Below are 19,324 nucleotides of genomic sequence, written 5' to 3'. Positions count from 1 at the left end.
AGTATCGTAGAAACGTCGTGACTACGGAAAAACAGGCGTTTGAGGCCGCGTCAATCACGCTCTGGTTACGTCAGTACATTCTCATGGCGGAACAGAGGGTAATTATCCTCCATTAAGTGCTCGCCATGACGCCTTTAAACGATAGTAAACGCGTCGAATAAGGTTCGCCAGTCACCGCGCTATACATCACGAGAAAAACAAAAGTAGAATGTTGATGCATGATACCGCGATATTTTAGAGTGATTTGTAGGTATACTCGCGCAAATTAATGATCGCGATAAAAGAAATTGCCAACTGTCTACAGTGACTCATAAAAGTATTCGAGTACTTATAGACACTTTTTACGAATACATTATGAGGTTGTAAAAGGTATATAGAGAAGCTATGAGGTATTTGATGCAAGTATGTATTTCACACAGATTATAAAAGCATCTAAACGGTCGATTATCCATTCACTATCCATTACACCTATTAATAAGTTTCAATATTTACGCGATAATTATAACGCGACCATTCGCGTTGCATCTTACGCGTTTAAGATAGTTATTCATGCCGTATACTAATATTTTCCTAAACGTCTCGCGGTTCGTATATACATGTACGGATCGATAGCACTATGACGATCCTTTTGTGGCAAGACAGTGACTTATTTTCTCAAATAACGATACGTCTGCGCAACTTTTACACGTTATTTCGCACCTAGATGAATCAAAGGCGAGGATCACGCGACAGGTGATCGATAGGAAAGAGATTATCAAGATCGAGGAAAGCAGACGGTCGTTTTTAACGTTGAAAGAAGTGGCTTCTGAACAGATGTTCGTAAAGTCTTTCGGCAGCCAGGATGGGTCATTAATACGAAATAGCGACACGTCGTTGTCGAGGCTCCGTGAAATCCTGAGGATCTCGTTATGCGTAACCGAGTACACGGAAGTGGCACAATGCTGGGCGCCCCCGAACAAGAAAAGGGACGGGACGTCCCTTAATCTGACGGCGCACATAAATTCGCGGCAACGAGTCAGTTTTCGACGATACAAATCCGGGACCGCGTCCAAAGGGGTTTCGCCAGATGTTCGATCGCGCTGTCTCCGATTCTCAGGGCCGATCTAACGAGGCGATTATCGACGAGCGCATCGTTCCACTCGCTGAATTACGCTGCAATTTGCTCGGTTAAATTTAATCGCCTCGTAAAACAAATGGAAAATTCCATTTAATGACCTTTACCAGGAATTTCAAAGAAAATTTTATGCCAACAAATGCTTCTCTTTAAAATCGTTTTATTAGCTACGATCTTACTGATTCGTTGCTATGATATTATATCGAATATAAAAAAGTCCAGACGTTTTATGTAATTCGCGTTTATTCGTTTTTGCTAAAGAAGTTGAAACTAAATTTTCTCGCAAATACAAAGTATCCTTGTTGAATCCGTGTAGCAAGTGCGACTCGATGTTACAGAGCAAAGGGGTCATTTTGTCGGTTCTACATCTTTAAACTTATTATTGTACTGCCGAAAGGTTCGATCGAATAGGTGGAAAAAGTATAACGGAAATTGTCGAGGTTCGGTATCGAGCTTTGTACACTACACTCATCGTCCATATAAGTCGCGATTTTATGGCTTTCTGTTTAGCGTCGATCAACCGTGATCTCTTCCATTATTCATTTGCTCGAAGTGAAGCGAATTTCTCGTCGATTTGTTCTGCGATCGCGGATTCGATGCTGGATATCTATCAGGCATTCCGAAATCGTATACATTCGTCCAATTAAATACGTTTCTCGAATTAAAATCTCGGCACCGCCCTTTCGAAGTTAAACCATTAACCGAGACTACTCCAAGTTGATTATAACCTGGCACAGTGTTTTATATTTCCAATAAAACCACTGGATCGTTTCGAAGCTATTCTCGAGGCACAATCGAATAATAACACGTGTCACGCACCGAGCAGTCGTATAAAGATTTTCATTATACGACCTCTGCCATCGTACAACTAAATACGCGATATGATAAATATTTCGTTATGAAAATGAAATAGATTCTATTAAATAAAAATTGATGGAAACGTATTTTTTCCTTCCTTGGATAAAGGAACTGAAAACCCCTGGAAAAAGACCATTTGAAAAATCGGCTCCTCAAATTTATCGTAAGTTCTCCAAAATTTCTGACGAATCTGTGGAATTTTTAGACAACAATTTTTAACCGGAAATTATACGAGATCTATCGATAGTCCGCGAACACCGATCGTCCAATAGGAAAACCCTGATGGGGCTGATGCGCGCGTCGCGGCCAAGTGCCCTTGAATTAAAATGGTAATAGAAATGTACGGATTTGAATTGCGAATGTCATAGCGTGCAGGCTGCGACTGAGCCCGGGATATGTATATGCTAAGCAGCGTCTTGTTTTGAATTTAGAACAGGCGCCATCTTGCCGGCGAGTGGTTTGCTCTTTGCCCCCTTCCAGCGGGTAATTCGTGCGCGACCAATGGGGATGCATTCCGGAAACCAGCTATGTGTCGGTTGCTATAACCCACGAGCTATACGTAGCTATTTCATCGGGTGAAACACCGAACCCCAGCCGGTGTACCTTTATTCGTGACAGGTAGCAGCAAACTCATTAACCTTAGGCTCACCCTCTTCCTTTTTGTTGTCATTTTTCTATGCTATTTCGATAGAGCGAGCTACTGCTAGACTAATAGCATTCCTAAGACGAATATTACTTCGTTGTTTCATTCGTTATCGCACAAACGAATATCACAGGGGAAAGACTGATACGTCACACTTTTTGTTTTTCATGTGAGAGCAATTTTAACTAATTAGCCAACTAACCGTAATTGTTTCTTTATCAAATTTGGTTATGGTGCTCGCTTGAAAAGATATTCAACAATTTAAACAATTTAAACAATTGAAAATCAACAAAATTGTGCTCATACTTTTGCCGCGATCCTTAAATTGTTTAGAAGCACGATATTCTTTGCGTAAGAAATATTGTTTTAGTTTTACACGGATGATGATTTCATCGGGTAAAGATATAACAAAGTAGGAAAACCGCGGTTGCGTCATGGTTCTTTACCATGAGCTTTGAATAACTTATAAATTATAACTCTTGTTGTTGCACGATGATCTCACGATGACCATGATCTTGAATGAAGTAACACGAATCTTAATTGTCGCACGTTGTGCAGTACGTAGGAATCCAAATCTGACCGAAGCAGAGCCATTTTTGTTGTACGCTCGTGTATAATAGAGATTCAATTTCGAAATTTAATTATGTAACAACGTACCGTCAAAGAAACTTTCTATTGAAAATTCCTAAGTATCGTTTTCTGAAAAATAAAATTCTCTCGATCGAAAACGTACCAGGCTCGACAGCTGCGACAAAAACTTCGTTTCTGAATTAGTCGTTTAGTAACGTTTTACCAAAGAAACTTGCCATTGAAAATTCTTGCGCGCAAGATTCACGCACCCGTTCCTGAAAAATAAAATCCCCCGAATTTTATTTTTTCCTACTTTCGTCAACCAGTTCCAAGCAGATTTTTGGCAACGACAAACCGATCGTCGAAAATCTTCTGCAATTAGACCACGAGTCTTCGATGATCCTTTCACCCTCTGTTTACCCAGGACAAACATCGCTGGCCGAACAAGACCAGTAGAGGAAAGGAACTTGAGAAAAGGAAGCCGTGGAACAAGACGAAGGAAAGAGGAGACGATCCTGTTTCGAATCCCGGCTGGCACGAATCACCCTCTCCTTTTGTGTCAGGACCTTTCTCCGCCTCGTATTATTCGTTGGCCTAAGTCAACAGATCCTCCCGTGATGTCGTGCCTTCTTCTCCTCTCTTTTCTTTCTTTTGGCCGTCTACACCTTCGAAGCATCGCTTCTCGCGCGAAACCGTCGTTTCTCCGGCTCGTTTCTCGTTTAATCGAAACCCAAGAGCTAAGCGTTATTAGGACAAAGCTGATGAGTTGAATCTCAGGAGTAATTTTCACGAGATCGTCTACATAGCTGCTTGATTCGCGTTTAAATCCAGTTGCTATCTATCTGGATTCCTAGACTATTTCATGGGAATTACGCCTGAAATTCAACTCATCAGGTTTACTCTAATAATGCTTGGTAAATCTGTGGTTGAACGTTTCGTGGTTAAAAACGATCGAGATCGAATAGTGTCGTAACACGCCACTCCCCGCAGGATGTCCAATTTTAATTACGCTGCGAGCTAGGATGCTTGTTTACGTAAGGATAATGAGACGAGGATCGATCTCGCGTACATCGAGACACTGGGGGTAATGGGAAAAAATTCCGGTTGCGTCCGCGAAGAAACGTGACTGGGTTGCGTGGTAAACATCCTTTCTAACCCTGCCGATCCTTTCTACGTGCGACTTTACATTCCACGTATCGAGCCATCTTTCCAATTCTTTTTACAAATTAGTTCTTGATAATTTGTAAAAGTTACCAGTGAACGTTACCAGCGAAAGTCCTCCCAATAATATTTAGAATGTTATTTAACGTAAATTAGTCGTCTAAGATTCCCTCGACTATTTCCAAGTACGTCACTTCCCTATACGCACGACTACAATTTCGCGATCTTCAAATTCACCCAACATACCACTTGTTGCGCTTCGCTCTCTCGATAATCACGAACCAAACCTCACAATGCTACGATCCAACTAGAAAGCATGCAAAGGGTCGTCGACACCGGGACTTCTCTCTTTACGATCGAATTCCGCAATTAATAAATCCCCCCATCCCACGTTCGATCAGCGTATTCACCACGAGCCGTCGTAATCCATTTAATCGATGATTAGACTCGCGTAAGCTTGGTTCGCCGTACCGCTACGGGTTTTTCTCGGGGCTGGAGGTCGGCCGCCTTTAATCGGCGAAATTTCATTTCCATCGGGCATATCGCACCGGCTCGTTACGACCGATCGAGTGTTCCGTGATCCGAGGAGAGAATGCCAATTACGTTTGTTTCCTCTCTGTGCGCCGTGTGGCCTCTAAGCGCGGCGGTCTTCTATGCCTACGAAGAAGAAGTCGGGGGTCGGGCTTCGAAAGACCATCGAGAGAGTGTTCGATAGGCCGAAGACGACGCGCGTGCATCGTATGTGCGTTTTTCGACTCTGTTACTTCCGCATCGATGGAAACGTAGTCATATCGATGCAGCCGTAAGATAGCCGCCGGTGCCCCGTGTGTGCCGAGCGTTGTTCGCGATCAATAGATCGCTGTACCGGCGGATCGGCGATCTGGCGATCTAGCAGCGGGAGATCGTGTAGCGATCGTTCGTTCCGCGATCGCGCACAATACGAATCGTACGTTCCGGGGTCGTACCGGGGGCGACTGTCTACGTATACTACTTCGGATCCGTGAGAAGTGTGCTGCCTGCTCACGGACCCGTACACCGCTCGTGCTGCGCTGCAAAAGATACTTTCGACGACGATGTATCGTACGCGTCCGTATCCCCAGGGTGAGGCCACTGGCTCGAACCTTTCAAATCGCCACGAATCGTAGAAATGCTGAGATCGATTCGTTTCGACCGATGGCTGTTGCGTTGATCCGTATAGATTTCGGTTGGTTGGTCATACGTCGATGGACTCGTCGCATGGTCTAGGCTCTGGGATGATTTTCAGCGAGAGACACTAAAATCGCTCGACGATTAATTCCATTCGCCGCATGACGATCGAATACTCGCGATTTCGTCGGTGAAATAATATTTTCGAGGGAAACCGATATGTTTTCGCGGGTTGTGAGGTATGCCGGGCATCCGTTGCTCGCGGAAGGTATGCGGCGTCAAATATCTTAGCGGGCAAAAGTTATATTATACCGAGCGTATCTGATGTCTACATGCATGCTGCTCGTATATAGCGAGGCATTCACGGCGGTGTTGCGCAGGCCCCGGGCACGAAATAATGCGCGAGGATCGGCCACGGCAGCTGCCGCCAGCCTCGCAACGATATCAAAGGATTTGCTGATTCAGAGGCGAGCAGACACGAGCACGCGGACCAGCAGGAGGAGCAGACGAGAAACCGAGAAGAAGAACGAACAGCTCGGATCGGATCGTCCGCTTTCCTCGCGAAGAATCGAAACGTCGATCGATCATCGAGGGCGTAACGTCTTCTCAGGGCGCGGATCTAGCATAGAGAGAGAGAGAGTGAGAGGGAGAGAGGGAGAGAGAGAGAGAGGGAGAGAGAGAGAGGGAGAGAGAGGGAAAGAGAGAGAGAGAGAGAGGCAGAGAGAGGTAGAGAAAAACCAAGAGCTGACAGTCGTTTCTCAACAGGAAGATTTATTTCGTCGTTGAAAACGAAGGCCCGTGGGAGAGAGCCAAAAAATTTCTCCCCTCGATAGGAGAAACTAGCTCTCTTTTATTTTCTAACTTATTCCCTTTCTGTATTCCTGTTCGTAATTTCTGGCCCCGTGTTCATCCCTCAGAAATCTCTTCGATTAGAGCCCGATCGTGCGAACGTGTCGTGCTGACATCGATATTTGACGAAGCAAAACACTTTGGCTACTGAGAATGATTACCATTATGCATAAAAATCCAGCATTAAGGAAATCCACGACCGAGTTCTGCCTTTGTACGAAATTGACAAACTTCGTGACCCATTTTCTCCTAAATCATTGGAGAATTTACATCAAATTTATAGTACTAACCCCTATAATTAAACCAACTAAACAAATACTAAGTAAATCAAGTATCGCAACATTTTTTACACATTTTTTGGTAAAGAAGTTACATAATACTGGGAATAAATATTTGCACGTTTCTGTCGTGTACTAATAGGGTATGTGCAAATATGTTCCGTAGCCATTGCGCAAGTTTGTGTATTCTATGGTGAGTTTAAGGTTGATCTTAAAGTTGTTAAGTCAAATACCCCCGTCTTATCCTATTTGCGAACAACACTGTTCGCCTTTCAGTGTGGTACAACTGGCGGAATCCACATTTCCCGTAGTTCCCTCCAGCGACAATCTATCTTTCGAGCTCGAGTTCGCTCTTGAATGCGGTTGTTTCAGCCGATGGGATCTGCGGGGTGTCCCCCTGGCGACGTTTCGCAACGCGATCTATCGCCCGTTTATTTATTTATTTTCGCCCGTTTCTGTCAGAGCGGCCGATACCAGGGTGTCGATCGCTATCTTAATTTCGTATTGTGATCGGTCAAACGTTGCCGGACTGGCTCTGAATGGGCCGAGCGTGTAGTACGTACATGCGCGCGACACTCGACGGTCTGAGCAAACACCCTTTTGTACCATACGACGGCCGCACGATGACGTAGTGTCGACGTGAAACTACACGAGATTTTACGAAACGTCGCGTGCAACTATCCTGCTTCCCTCGTCAGGCAATCAGCGCCGATTTGTGGCCGTTGCCGAGGTGAAAAGACTGTTTTGGACCTGGTTAAGCACGACACCGACATTCCTGTCACGCCGTTCTAACGTGAAAGTACAAATAATTTAGTTAACCAGGAAACGTAGCGTCGCGGCCATTAGGAGAGCCGTGTTGTTTAACGTTTAGCTGGTTTCACGCCCGATCGTGCATGCCCGTAACTCGTTGATACTTCGCGTATACTAGGTATATTATTTTCTGGTTTGTTAGGAGAGTGACGCGCCTTGAAAGTCGCCTATTTTTAGATATCCGTGGAAACCTGAAAACGTCGCAATTTCATTAAGAATTATATAATAATCTAATTTATCCTGTTTGTTTCGATTCGTCGAACGAACCACGCCAGATTCTTCTTCGCCTCTCGAAGGGCAGTCTCTCGAAAGTAAAATAAAATAGAGAAGAAAGTCGAAGATTTGCTAGCTGGTTCACTGGCACGAAAGAAAGGAGTGCACGGAAGGCCCATAAACCGGATAATTTACGTATTCGGGAACATATATCTGGTTCAAAATCTGCAGGGTAGCGAGCCGAAAATTCCCAAGAAGACAGGACCAGGTAGACTCGGAATATCCACCGCTTTCAGATGCGCCACGATTAGACCTAGGTGGGAGGAGCTCGCGACCAGATTAATGACGTCATAAACCCAATAAAATATCACCGAGAGGGGACAACGACGCGGACGAAATCCCTTTAGGGAATCGGGAGCGTTCTCTCCTTCTTTCGTCTCTTATTTCTCTCGCGTCCCTGGCGACCACCACGACCTGGTCGCCCCGTTTGCTTTCCCCCGCTGCTGATGGATGATGCAAATAACTGTGCCTGGTCCTGACGCAACCGTCGAACGGTCACGGAGCACTTTTCTCAGCAGGTGGCTGCTGCTTCGGGTGGCAGGTCCAAAAAAAGGGAAGAAACGCGCAGGGAGGAGAAAAGAGAGCGCGCGTTTCAGGGGCGGACAGAGAAGAATGCAGAGCTATGCTTACGATCTCGTAAGAAAGTCAAGCTCGACCTCGACTAAACACGCTCTTCTTCCTTTCTCGTTTTTTTTTCCATTGTTGGTCCAGATCGATGGATCGCGCACCGGTCAATAAAAAAGAAAGTCGGTCGACTGTCGGAGGGTAGGTCCCACGCTTAGATCGTTACAAGGCTTTTTGACCTAACTTGCGCAGCCTACGATCTGACTTAACTCCTGTTTGACACTAGTTGCGCGATTTTTCCGTATTCTGTGTTTATTTCTCGGTGTCCTTTACTATTTTTCTTTCGGGTGCTGGATGTTTGAAAGGGTACGACCCTATACTTTACCCTCTATAAAAGTATTAACTTGGAAATTACGTATCTGTATGTCATTAAATATCAGTTACACGAATTGTTTGCGTCCCCCGTATGTTCGGGTAAATGAAATTCTATCGCAGCAAATTATTGATCTATAAAGCAAAAAATTGCATTCAATTACGATCCTCTTTCCTGGCAATTAAACGAAAGTCTATTCACAGAAAATTAATAGTCCAAAATCAAAATTCTTCTATACGACAAATTAAACTCTTCGAGTTTCATTCTTTGCGACGACAACCATCCAACAATGTGATCGAAAGGTTTCATTGATCGAAACATCCACGTACACTGTACTTACATGTCGTTGTACGCCGTACACAGGTTGAATCGCGTTTAATCGACCGAGACCGTCTGCGAACCGAGCAAATGAGTGTGTCTAGCGATGTTTGACGAACATCCGGCGATCTGTCGATGATACCAGTCGATTCTTGGACGTCCTCTCCGTCCTTTCCAGGTGGATATATCGACAAATTCGTGTCCCGCGGCGAACGAGGCAGATCTGTCACATCCGTGGAGAGCAATCAGAACCTGCAGCATGTATATCGCGTTCCACTCGTGTAGCCCCATGGAACCGGGGGTCGTGCGGGTCGGATATCGATAGTTTGAATCGACGGACGATGTCTCTCGTCGTGCTCATCAAGACGCGACAGGATGGCTCGATGGTTGCTGCGTCATCCGCGTCCAGACGCAGGATGTACGCTCGTTCACCAGGTCCCCCTTTGCCACCCCTTTGTTTTGCACGTTTGTCCCATGAACGAGTATAGTTGATACGTGGTTTATGCGAGGATCTTCAATGTGAATTTCAGTAATCGTACGCTTTCCGTATCTTTACAAATATGCTTCTTTCTAGAAAGTTTCCTTGGAGAGCTTTTTCTCATTTTTCGAAATAGTACTATCTGCGGAAAAATCTGTCGAGACTAGACTTTTATTCAGGAGGTTCGTTTAAAAGTTGTAATATCATCGATTTGTTATTTTCCGGCGTCAAGATCCTCGTGTTTTGCATTCGCCTTGGCGATGAAGCGATGGTAGGATTTATGGCAGCATTGAGCAGTCGCGATTGATTTGTGCCTTCTATTAAGATACGTCGAAGTGAGATTAACTATTTAGTTACGATCCTTGGAGTCCGCGAAACAGAGATATTCCTGAACATGTAGTAGTTCTAAAAAATTGCCAATGATAGAAAAATCGCTGGAAAAGAATTTACGCGAAGAAAAGGCGTTCCCAAGACGGATAAGAAATTGTCTAAGGAACGTTTTTTTCCGCAGAGCTAAGAGGTTTATACCTTTCCGGATTTTTCCTTGACATTTCTTTTTTTTTATCGTTTTATTGTCTCCGATTTCTTCCGTACGACCAGCCATAGAAAGAAATAAGAAATTAAAGCCGAAAACTCAAACAAAATACAGTTCGAAACTTGAAAAATAGTTGTACCATTTGCTAAATGTTTACTTACCCCCAAACAGCCCAGGTTGTATAAAAAAGTAAAATCTCATCCGGAAGAAACGTGCTTCGGTCTTTTTACGAGACCTGGTCACAAAATTTTGAGGTAAAATCCACGGTTTATCACTTGCACACCCATCTCAAAGCTGTTTTCAGAGCCCAATGACACCAAGGATTTTGTTAATTCTTCGTTCGGAGGTATGATTACAGATGTTAAGTGCGCGGCCGTAGGAAATAAGACTGACCGCTTAGGAGTTAGCACGATCGAATCATCGAGTGCGACTTATTCGCGTTGCCTATTCAATATTATTCCAATTACGTTGGTTATTGTTTTGCGATAGTCGAAGGGGATCGACGATGATACAGATAGAAAAGTAAAGTTGTAATAGGAAGGAGGAAATAAAGAAAAGGGTTAGTAAAATTATAATACTCTATTTCTTACGAGATCTAATAATTAAATTGTATTTTTTTTCTTTTTTACTTTTCTTACTTTTTTTCCATAGGTCTTAAATCAGTGAACCTTCAAAATCTTATTTTACGATATTATCACCACCAAAAATGGTTTGTACAATCATGGTGTTTAAATTTCGTTATACGAATGTTCCTGTCCCTGATGATTTTCCTATTCTATGGTCGTTCACGAAACGCCCCTGAATTATCTAGTCGAAATTGTTTTACGTTTCCTGAGTGCAGTCGTAAAACCATTAATATTCTCCGGAACAAACACATGTACCCCAGAAGCAGACATAAACATTCTAGGACGGTGTCCGGCTATCTTTCTACCGTCTAACGGCACTTGGTGACTTTTTAGCAACGGACGCTCGATTTTTTCCTTTTCATCTTCCTGTCGACTATTTTTCAAAAGAAAATCGTACGGTCCTTGCATTTTTATGGCGCGCGCCAGTCGAAAAAATGCCCAGACAGGTACAAAAGATGTGTGTCAAGTCGTAAAAACTTTCGACAGAAGGGTTCCTTTCCCTAAAAAATTTGCAGTTGTTTACGGTTATTTCCACGAAGCTCTTGTAAAATAGGCAACTTTTTACCATTACTGCTAAAAAAGCAGTACCGTAAAAAACATTCGAGTACAGATTTTATCCCTAGTTATATACATAAATTCTGTCGTCATGAATCTATGAATCTCTCTGTTAGAAACATTTTTAACCTGTTTAAAAACTTTTCTAGGCAACTGCTGCTACAAATAAAACCCAAGGGTACTTTTTTAGAGGCCAGTTTTATTATCTAAGCTTGCGAACACATAGCTGTAATAGAATTTTATTTTTACCGCTCGGTGAAAGGAAGAATTCACATTTCTAAGACGGTTAGACGATTGTAATTTTCATCATTTTCATTTTTATAATCTATTCTTGTATGTGTAGTCTCGTATCTGATTTATCTTCGTTTATTATTTTAGCCCATATGTAGAGAAAATGTAAAAGTGAGCGTAAAATATAAAATGTAAAACTTCGCTATTTAAAACTTTTGCAGAAATTTCGATCTGTTAAATATTCTCAGATTGGAGATTCGAAGCAGTTTTGTAATATTTCACTAGGAAATGAAAGATCAGCAGAAGGAACGTAGAAATAAATTGCCCAGACTATAGTTACAATATTGAAAGTGAAGTTCCATTTTTTACCTATTTATCAGAGCATCGATGGCATATCAATCTGTAATACTTGTAGGACACACACACTCTCTCTCTCTCTCTGCTGTATTCTTTTAGTTGAAATAATAGAATCGTTCATAGTAACAGTCCCCTGATTATTTCCACTACTCTAATTCCGCAACGGTTTCAATTCTATCTTCAAGTTTCGATTTTTCTCCAATTTATAGTTTCACCTATATACAACCAACTGCAACTATGTCGATGAACGTCACGAACGTGTTGATCATTCGATGGGCGGATACCAATCACGTCCATAGGAGCCCTTGAAAAGGACGCCAAAGTGGAGCGTTCTCCGGACGTATCGTTGCGTGAAACCGACTCATCGTAGGACAACGAGTGCCTAACGACGGGCATTCAGTTTATGCCCGTTTGGCCACGTGACATGCAAAAATCACCCTTCTGTTGCCCGGAACTGAGGGCCTCCGAGCCAAGAATGACTGGCCCGTGATTGGGCTCCGAAACTCGAGAAGAACACGCTGATCCTGCCTTCCTGTTCCCTTTACAATCCTCGGAGATCGGGTCGGGCTAATTCAACCAACAAAACGAACGTTTTACGCGCGTTTTGCATAAACGCTTACTCATCGCGTCGTCTAGTGGACTCCTTCTTCGGTTCTTGGTCGATCGCTTTCCTTTGCTCCCTCGGGGAACCGTACCAGGCAAGATTCTTAAGTGATTTTTCAAGATTTCCTTATAACCTGCGATAAAAGCATATTGTTCTCAACTATAATGGAATTTTAAACGGAATTCTGCTTCTTTAAATAAGGCGAAGGGCGTTAATCTCTTCGCCAAATATGTACTTTATTTTATAATACTGAATGGTCGATCATCGTATAACATATGTAATATTTGTATTTCACTGGGGAGAATCGAAAAATTTCTGACCAACTTAGGAAATCGTTTTTTAGTTTTTCCTCGAAGAAAGCGATGTGCCTAGTAATCTACGTAATATCTTATATAACAGAGCAATTTCTAGCATTCTAGATTCCTCGATTTCGTAGATGAAATAAGGTAAAGCGATTGAACCGGTGAATATCTCGACGTAACGTTCGCACCAGCAGCCTTTGCGAGTTACCACGAAACGGCACTTCGTTATCTCGTATATTAATGAGCGGCCGGAACTTACAGCTTGCCGATCCGAATTACTCTCAATCACCACGCGCGACCATATGCTCGCCATTAATTACATGCCACGAAAACTCTTAACGACGCAGGCTGCACGATCGATTTTAACCATCGAACCCTTCCAGGCACGTGTTGCCCACGTACGAACAGACTATAATAGCGCGGAGGTGCTACTAATGATTGTCGATAAAATCAGGTAATTATGAAGTTATCAATTGTATCGTTAAGACATCCACGCACTAACTCCTGATGCTGTAGTACATCATATACAAACATCACTAAGACGATGACTTCTTCGAGCAGAATTTATCGTAGCTTTATTCATATCGCTAAGTACCGTATAATCTTCGATGGATATTAAGTTCCAAGCGGATATGGGAAGATTGCTGATTTATGGGCATCGAGAATGGTATTTCAGAAATGTTTCGTATATTGTACCTGTAAATTTTATACGACTTCGGTGATCTTCCATATAAAATTTAATGAAATTCGTTGTATAGCGAAAAGATTTCAAAGTTGTAAGTTCATAAAATAGTAATACGTTATTGAAGGACCGAGGAAAGCTTTTAAAAGATATCTTTCAAGAATCTAAAGAGTAGTAAGGAATTATCGTGGCAAAGTTTTAATACCAAATTCAACCGAACCAAATTTTTAATGCCAAATTCATTTTGTCCGATCGATAAATCGACAGAAATTGCTATTGTCACTAATAGCTACGTTTTAATTATTTGCAACGTTTTAACCTTAATGAGAAACGCTTGTATCCTTCGTATATCGTTCAAAGAATAGCAGATAGTTCTCTGCTAATCATTTTTAAAGTACAATAATAACATTCTTCGGAAAAATGTCGAAAGAAAGGAACTCAGGTACTTTAAGGGTTAATATTCAATCGCATCAATCTCGTATACCCTTCGTACCAAGAATCAACTACCTGTAAGAATTAAGAAAAGCAACAATCCGTGTACCGCCATGGTTCGGCGTCCTCAACCCCTTGCGACCGCCGTTGAAACGCAGCGAGCGCACGCAGAAGAAATCGGCCCTTCCTCTTCCGTCTCCCATCGCCGTTCGTTGGCAATCGCTCATTCGGGATCACGGTATATCACGCTTCATATAGAATGCCGCAGGGTCGATGAATTATTGACCGGGCAGTTGCGTCCGGTCGTTCGTTCCTCAAGCAGAAACGATCGACCATAGCAATCCCGTTCGCGGCAATGATGAATCCAATCATAATTTAGTTACATCTTATTAGACTCCTACCGCGCTGGCTCACCGTGAGACCGCCAGGTATATAACCTTCTTAATCCACGAAATGCATCTCGCTGCTACCCCATCGACCCCTCCGCCGTTTCCACTCGAATCCCCTTCGACCTCTATCCAAGGAAGACAAGCCTTCGATTCCTCTTTCCCGCGTGCGTTTGTCCTTCCTTCGCTCTGCTCTATGAAACCACTCATCTTCCAACCAAGATTATTGCCAGCCAGAGTCTAATTTCGATCCTGCGATCGCGTTCCCGATTCATTTGCCGCACCTCCGCGTTCATCGTCTTTCACTCGCGGATTGCTTTGCTCGGATTCATTACGCTTGCAGCGAATTAGTTGCGAAAAGATTTTACAGAGTCGAGGAATTAGTTTAGCGGCTGATAGTTCGGTTTTGGGCTTTAAAAGCGTTGAGTTTTTCGAGGAGGTTAAGGCAATGATCTTTGGATCGATCTTTGGATTGACCTGGTAAATAGTAAAAAGATTTCAATTAGTTCGGCAGAAGGTTAGAGTCGACAGTGAAATTCTAATCGAAGCTCTTGATTTTTAAATTTCCGAAGCATCGAATCATAAAATTGTTTAATATTTGGATTCTTAAATGTCGAGGTTATTCGATGTGTAAACAGAGAAAACTCGTGGATAAATTATAAGGTAGAAAATATATTTAAATAGAAGTGTAATTATAAGTAAGAATACAATTTGAGTTGGTCCACACCTGCACGCTAGCTGTGTTACCCAATAATTGAAAACTCCGAAGCCAACGTCGCCTGTCTGCTGTTTATGGTCCGTCTTCGTCGCAGTCTTTCGTCTACACGCTGTCGATGGCTTCGGTGCTTGAGAAAACTAAAAACACCAGATGTAAAGTTTTCTTAGAAGTGGTAACCACTTCAACATTAAATGATTAAATTTTTAAATGTTCGAACCTTAAAATGATCGTCTATCGTCGCTTAGTAGCCTTCGTCGAAATAGAACACCGCTTTGTATTTCACAACATTGCTGCCGATTTCGTTAACTTTTTAATTCAATTTCTAAAATTACTTGCACTCTTAATACTTGCGGTAGAGTTAAGGTTCGCTTACTACGATCGATTACGCTTTACAATTACCACGCCTGCTCCATTTAAAAGGCTATCGTCGAATGAAGTACACGCTACAGAAACAGGAACTATGCAGATCGATACACTTCGATCGTATCTCCAGCCTATAATCGAGGTAATTGAAGTATTCAATTTTATCACTTTCGTTAATTAGTTTAAATCGCTATAAATAGGAATGAACCGTCGACCTGGATACTTTAATTAAACCAGCGATCATACGAGCGAAAGATCGGGTTTCGAATCACGATTCTGATCCAATCACGATCCAATCTGACACTCCTCTGGCCTCATAGGAAACTATAATTTTCGTGAAAGATCTAGTCAAAACTGAATCCTTCGTGATCCATCGTTGACGTGACGGCGGGTCGAGGCATTGACGTTAATTCGACGCCATCGTGTTTAAATAATTATGGAAACGTGTCGTCTGTTGGAACGAAGCGAGACGTTTCACGAGCAACGGTTCACAGATCATTAGGTGTATCGATAATTGCCACCTGTAATCGCGAGCCGTGTCTGACACCTGTCGCTGTGATTTCAGACTCTTTGGACGTCGGAAACGCAGCAACGTGTTCGAAATTCTCACACGAAAGTTTCTAATTTTCTTCTCTCTCTCTCAAAGTTAGGCAGCGCGTTTAAAAATTCTTCCAGCTTCTTCAAATTTTTCTAAAGTCTTAAATATCCTTCTAAAGGGCTGTCGCCACGTATCTTGCGTTATTTTTCATTTTGCTTCCCTTTTCCTCTTAACCTTCTTTTATACGAACGTTGCGTGGACGTTAATCAAGTTACGTTTAAACGTAATGATAAACGGTGACGTTGAAATCGATGTCAGTATACGATTGTTGTTTACATCTTGCGACGACTAATCTGTATGTTAATGAAAACAGTCTTAATTAACTCATAGATCGGTTAGATAACGAGTATAGAGAACTAATAGAGGGTGAGTCCTTCCTCTGATCGAGGTCAGGAGAAATATGGGAGAGGAAGTCGTACGACTTAATAAGGGGCCTGCCAGGGTTAGTTTACGAAATCTAGCTTCACCGTTAGGTTTAAAGGGATAAACATTTGCCTCGTAGGTAAGAACATGCGATGTTTTTGACCTGTTAAGTTGCTTGTAATTTTAAATCGACGAACCCGTTTTTTTCTCAACTATGTAATTTTAATTCACGTCGTTGCTCTATGATTTTCATGCGTGATCGAAAATAAAATCACTTTTAAAGTTCAGTCGTCTCTTTAGGATGCCAACGTAGCCATTAAAGATACAAATAAAGTGAAACTTTGATAAACATTTTACCGTTGACGGATTACTTCACACCGTCGATACTCTTCGCGTTCCTACTTTCTATCAATTGCACGACAGCAGAGAAACCGAAACGAAACTCGGCTATCGCTATCGACGTCACAAGTCTATCTGGCGTTTCCTAGATTCGAAGCGGTTTCTTTCGTTTTCATACACCGTGATCTTTGGCACGCATGTTGTACAAGGCACAGGCGGGTGCCTGTTAAGTCACGGATTTTATGGTCCACGAACCCGCATTTCGCGGTTCTCACGCTGGCTTAACGTTGGAATGTTTAAAAAGTCGTTCCTCATTAAACGAACTGGAACGGAATTCCGGAACGGTACTGGAAATACCACGCAACGTGGCCAGGCGTTTAAGCGGGAGCAATATGGATTGTGCATCGCGTGTTTGCGACCTGGCGATCTCGTGTTGCGCGTGTACACGCGACGCGTGAAATAGAGACGCTCTTTCTCTCTCCCGTCGACGTTCAGCATCTGCTCGAGGCTGTTACGACTCACTCGAGGAGGGAACGTTTCGTCGGGCCTCTGCACATTTTTGTTGCGTTCTGATTTTTCTTCCACCAACGATGGATGTTGCTTCCTTGAAGGTGTTTATTACGAGGAATTACGCTTCGCTGAAGTATCTGTGGGAAAATATTTCGTTACGATGATCTACTCGAGAATTTATGGGCGAGAGGTTTTTCATTTCTCCGAAATTGTTTCTACCACCCACTTTCGCGATCGAAGAACTCGGAGGAAAGGCGGAATAAGTTACATTCTTTGTTTTTTATACGACTGCGATGTTCAAGTCTAATACCTTATCGATCAATTACACGTCAACAAACCTGTCTTGTCACTAAATTTGGTTGTAAGATTCTCTCGAAAAGTGTTTACATTAAACGATTCCTCTACTTCATTGAAAGATAAATAAAAATAAGGAGAGGTCCATGTTATCGTGCCCTTGAATATAAATTTTGTTTTGGGTTACAAGGTCTAGAAATAAAAGAGTTATATTGTTGTTTTTTGTAGCCTTTAGTTAGAGCTACACAACAAGATTAACTTTTTGGTAATGTCATTTGCTATAAATATATGAACGTGCTTTCTGTCATACTTTCTATTGTATCGTAACAGTGCGAGGAGCGAGGATCTGATTCATCATACGCTATACCTATACTTATTCCTATACTTGTTTGAACCTTAACAGGTATCTTAAGAGGTATTGGTTGGCTAAAACGCTTCTTTATCCACTAGTTAACCAAACATACTAAATTGCTAAATATATCTATTTGTCTTTAAACGAAAAAGCAGGAAACGTTTACGTTGAACTTCTTCGTTCCATTTTGATTTTTTCCAACGAGCAACAGTTTAGTTCTGCGAAGTTGTTTCGATAGTGTAAAAGTTGGAACTCGTAAGAGGCTACGAGAAGCGCGAAACAATGGCGCCAGAAACAAATTATGCGCGAGCACGTTCGTATAATCAGCCGTGGCTAACTATGTAATTCGTGTATTAGACTGGTGGCTAAAGTTTTGACGCAAGGTATCCAACGTTTCTTCCAATTACACGTTCCCGTAAAATCGGAATATTAAACGACGAGTTCAGCAGAATTTTATGCTCTTCGTCACATTCGATAGTAGTTGAATACTGACGCGATTGGAGAATAGTTTAAAACTCGACGCTAAACTATAGAATGTTAACAATTGAATAAACTGGTCAATGATTTCCCTTTGAAAATTCGTAGAAAACGAGTAGAAAGGGAAACGCGTGACAATTCAAAGTGGACTGCCGGGGATCAAAGGAAAGAATGCTGTTCGGTTAAACGCCGCGTTCTTCTAAACACGACTTTGTGCTCTTTCAGCGGTTGATTCATGTACGGAAGCTACGTGTAAACGATGCTCCTTTTGCCAACGACAAAACGCGCAATTGCAACTGCAATCTGTATTCGGAGTTTCCGAAGAGAGCGTGTAATCTTTGAGTATAATCTCAGTATATGTTAAGAAATCTTTAGAATATTCTTTCTTTCGTCAAAAGCTCGCTCCTTTGAGAACTCGCTACAAGTTAAAACGATGCGTCCAAATAAAACGCCTGTTTTATTTCATTAATTTATTACGTGAATATTTATAGAACTATATCGAAAACTATTTTTGTGTAATAATCTTCTACTCCATATGTACATATGATAGGAAGATTTAAAAAGTTCGAAATAATTAGAAACTCGGAATAAACGTTCGCAAAGAACTCAATTACCCTCTTCGATCGCTCTAAAAATTTGCACCAAATACGTATAATGTTGCGTGTTACGAGAAAAAAAGGAGAAAGTAGGAAGTAATCTCTTAAAGAACTGAACTTTTGAATTCAACATTGGTCCGACATTTTTCCCGTACACTAATTCCTATGCTATCCCATTCGCGTGACACCTGCAAGCTTGCCACGTTCCGCTGAAGCAGTCAGCGTTCGCGGTCGCTGCACGACGTCGTTTCGGGAGCACCGAGCCGCTCCAATTCCTCCACCTATGACCCGGCCTTGTCGTTGATTTACTGTTTCACCGGTTCCATGCCGATAGCGGCGCGACGGACGTCGACGAAGTGGGATTCCCTTTGGTCGATCGAGTGGTTGCCTCTATATAGAAGACGAACGAGAAAGCCGCTCCAGAATCGTGGTAGTCGTGCATCCGATAATGAGGCTCGCGCGGCATTTTCGATCCCGTGCCGCAAATAATCCCTTTTCTCTACATGGGAGGCTCTCATTATCGTGCAGAACGGCAAACAGGAAGAAGGAGGGGAGGGAAGACGTGGAAC

Source organism: Bombus huntii, chromosome 6, assembly GCF_024542735.1.
Source record: "Bombus huntii isolate Logan2020A chromosome 6, iyBomHunt1.1, whole genome shotgun sequence".
Taxonomy (NCBI): domain Eukaryota; kingdom Metazoa; phylum Arthropoda; class Insecta; order Hymenoptera; family Apidae; genus Bombus; species Bombus huntii.
Note: the sequence above shows the minus strand (reverse complement) of the source record.